At 38.2% G+C, this 3,897-nt stretch overlaps 1 long non-coding RNA gene across 1 annotated transcript; it reads right to left on the reverse strand.

Annotated features, from left to right (window-relative positions):
• Positions 1 to 395: 395 nt before the first annotated feature.
• Positions 396 to 2,885, reverse strand: LOC127970188 (uncharacterized). Its single transcript, XR_008156549.1, has 4 exons — positions 2,836 to 2,885; positions 2,605 to 2,652; positions 2,160 to 2,207; positions 396 to 544 (listed from the first exon to the last, which is right to left on the reverse strand). It is a non-coding gene; the product is annotated as an uncharacterized LOC127970188 (long non-coding RNA).
• Between the last annotated feature and the right edge of the window lie 1,012 nt (positions 2,886 to 3,897).

Here is a 3,897-nt window from a genome sequence, read left to right on the forward strand (position 1 = left end):
GCTACCGAAAGGAGGGGTTTAAGGAAATCTTTTGAACAGCTTCGCGCGAACCGTTTGGGGATCTCTGAGAATTGAGGTAATTTTAAAATTATATTTTGACAAAATGACAATATTTTTTAACCATGGATGGATTTAAACCTATTGTACAGGACTTATAAACAGTGATAGGAAGCTTAGAATTTTCATCTTACTGGCTCTTTAAGTCAGCGGCTGTGAAGTGCGCCTTATTGTGCGGAAAATACAGTAATCGTGCATTGTGTAGACCTGTGCACAGTTATTGTTTGGAACTATTAATTAAGGAAGAATTATGTAAATGTATGAAATATTGATGGTAATGACATACAAAGTTATCTTTTGGCCTTGGTCTCGTCAGGTAACCGGAGAACACTCTCCACTTCGAATAATACTGTAGAAGTGAAAAAATATTGTTTTTATTTTATTGTCAACTCATTTCATGGCCAAAACTATGCGGACCATAAATACAGTATCTTCCTACCTTGTTCACCCTCTGTGGACTCAGATGCCTGTTCAAGGCCACCATCTACTATATTTAAAGGAGAAATCAGAATCAGAATCAGAATCAGAATGAGCTTTATTGCCAGGTATGTTTACACATACGAGGAATTTGTTTTCGTGACAGAAGCTCCGCAGTACAACAGAATGACAGCGACAGAACATAAAACACATAATAAAAGAATAAAATACAAATATGTAGACAGTGAATGACAATATACAAATGAAAATTGTAGGCAGGTATATTACAAAGTGAAGTTATGTATGTACATATATATTGTGTGCAAAATTTAAGTGTATACTAAGTATGTGTGTTAGATAAATAAAGTGTGTGTGTATATAAATATAAAGTGTAGTGTGTTCGCCATTATTGTCAGCTGTTCATAAGATGGATTGCCTGAGGGAAGAAACTGGTCCTGTGTCTGGTCGTTCTAGTGCTCAGTGCTCTGTAGCGTCGACCAGATGGACACAGTTCAAAAAACGGTGAATCCGGTGAATTTTAACATTGAGCTAATTTTTTGGTAAATTTGGAGTGCTGTCAATACAGAGAACAACTACAAAAACCGGTGTTGCCTACACCATGTTATCCTCTTTTTAAAATTTGCACCCTGTTGACTTCAATGGGGCAAGTCTTAAATCTGCTTTTACCCTCTTAATATCCTTGATGTGTCATTACAAGTGCACAGCCAATGTGATTGATTCCTTCAGAGTGAACACGAGTGAATCTGACTGCAGTAGATGTGAAAGATATGGATAAAAATGATGTTATTTAAGCCAGCGCAAATACCTGTATTTACATCCTGTTTTCGGTCGAAGGCCATAGTAATCGATTGTTGAGTTCACGCGCGTGATCATAGGTAACTAAACCTATGCGCGTGAACTCAACAATCGACTAGTATGGCCTTTGACCGAAAATAGGATGTAAATACAGGTATGAGTGCTGGCTGAATTGCCTTCGCTTTTATTCATATCTTTCACATCTACTGCAGTCAGATTCACTCGTGTTCACTCTGAAGGAATCAATCACATTGGCTGTGCACTTGTAGTGACACATCAAGGATGTTAAGAGGGTAAAAGCAGGTTTAAAACTTGCCCCATTGAACTTAACAGGGTGCAAATTTTAAAAAGAGGATAACATGGTGTAGGCAACACCGATTTTTGTTGTTGTTCTCTGTATTGACAGCACTCCAAATTTACCAAAAAATGAGCTCAATTTTAAAATTGACCAGAGTTCTCCTTTAAGACCAATCAGAAAACAGCATTCAGGGAACAAACTGTTTCAAAAGAAAGATCTCTGTACTTTCCTAATAGCAAAGTTAATACATCAAAGACACAACTGTTTACTGAAAAGATCCCTACATGTATGTTGTAAGTGAGTGACTCGAATGCTGACCATAAATACAGTATCTTCCTACCTTGTTCACCCTCTGTGGACTCAGATTCCTGTGCAAGGCCACCGTCTACTAAATTTAAGACCAATCAGAGAACAGCATTAAGGGAACAAACTGTTTCAAAAGAAAGATCTCTGTACTTTCCTAACAGCAAAGTTAATACATCAAAGACACAACTGCTTACTGAAAAGATCCCTACATGTATGTTGTAAGTGAGTGACTCGAATGCTGACCATGAATACAGTATCTTCCTACCTTGTTCACCCTCTGTGGACTCAGATTCCTGTGCAAGGCCACCATCTACTAAATTTAAGACCAATCAGAGAACAGCATTCAGGGAACAAACTGTTTCAAAAGAAATATCTCTGTACTTTCCTAACAGCAAAGTTAATACATCAAAGACACAACTGCTTACTGAAAAGATCCCTACATGTATGTTGTGAGTGAGTGACATACAGTATCTTCCTACCTTGTTCACCCTCTGTGGACTCAGATTCCTGTGCAAGGCCACCGTCTACTAAATTTAAGACCAATCAGAGAACAGCATTCAGGGAAGAAACTGTTTCAAAAGAAAGATCTCTGTACTTTCCTAACAGCAAAGTTAATACATCAAAGACACAACTGCTTACTGAAAAGATCCCTACATGTATGTTGTAAGTGAGTGACTCGAATGCTGACCATAAATACAGTATCTTCCTACCTTGTTCACCCTCTGTGGACTCAGATTCCTGTGCAAGGCCACCATCTACTAAATTTAAGACCAATCAGAGAACAGCATTCAGGGAACAAACTGTTTCAAAAGAAAGATCTCTGTACTTTCCTAACAGCAAAGTTAATACATCAAAGACACAACTGCTTACTGAAAAGATCCCTACATGTATGTTGTGAGTGAGTGACTCGAATGCTGACCATGAATACAGTATCTTCCTACCTTGTTCACCCTCTGTGGACTCAGATTCCTGTGCAAGGCCACCATCTACTAAATTTAAGACCAATCAGAGAACAGCATTCAGGGAACAAACTGTTTCAAAAGAAAGATCTCTGTACTTTCCTAACAGCAAATTTAATACATCAAAGACACAACTGCTTACTGAAAAGATCCCTACATGTATGTTGTGAGTGAGTGACTTGAATGCTGATCACCATCTACTGTATTTAAGACTGTGTGTGTGTGTGTGTGTGTACACTAGGGCTGCAACAACTAATCGATAAAATCGATAATAATCGATTATGAAAATCGTTGTCAACGAATGTCATTGTCGATTAGTTGGTCTGCTCACGTCACGGGGAGCGTTACTTTACGACGTCACTTTCATGACAACAGTCACACGCGAAAATGCAGAGAGTAATGTTAATCGGAGAGAAATGACAGATCAATCGGCGTCAGAAAAAAGTGTGCGCCCCAAGTCATCTAAGGCATGAGAGCATTTTACATTAAATGCAGCAAATAAGACTGTAATCTGCAAGTTATGCAAAGCTGAGCTTGTGTGGCATGGAAGTACCACAGTAATGCACGAACACATGAAGAGGAAACACGTTGTCACGGATGAAGGTGAAACATCAGCACGGTAAGCAAAAACTGTAGCCTATATTCTCATTATATGAAGATGTGAAAATAGTATAGTCTGGTTTAATTCAATGCTACTGTGTAAACAGCTTTGTTTACCAACTTCGGGACAGTCACACTAAATCTATTTTGTCTCGAGCATCAGGTTGCGCAATCAGTTCGCTCGCAACATAAGTGATGCATTATAATAGCGCTACCGCAGAAATAGTTTAAATTAAATGGTTAAAGGCAAATTAAATATAAAGGCAGTTAATAACAGTAGTAGTAAAAGATTGTTTTTTTAGTCACTGTAGTCAGTGGTTTTTAGCGAATGCATAATTTTTCCTGTCCTGAGTTTATTGATTTAAAAACGATTGTATTGCTTTCACTAAAGAAAATAGTCCGTTTCGTCTCTACGGTTAGAATCCTGCGTCCATAGCAACGCTC

Source organism: Carassius gibelio, chromosome A4 (genome assembly GCF_023724105.1).
Source record: "Carassius gibelio isolate Cgi1373 ecotype wild population from Czech Republic chromosome A4, carGib1.2-hapl.c, whole genome shotgun sequence".
Classification (NCBI taxonomy): domain Eukaryota; kingdom Metazoa; phylum Chordata; class Actinopteri; order Cypriniformes; family Cyprinidae; genus Carassius; species Carassius gibelio.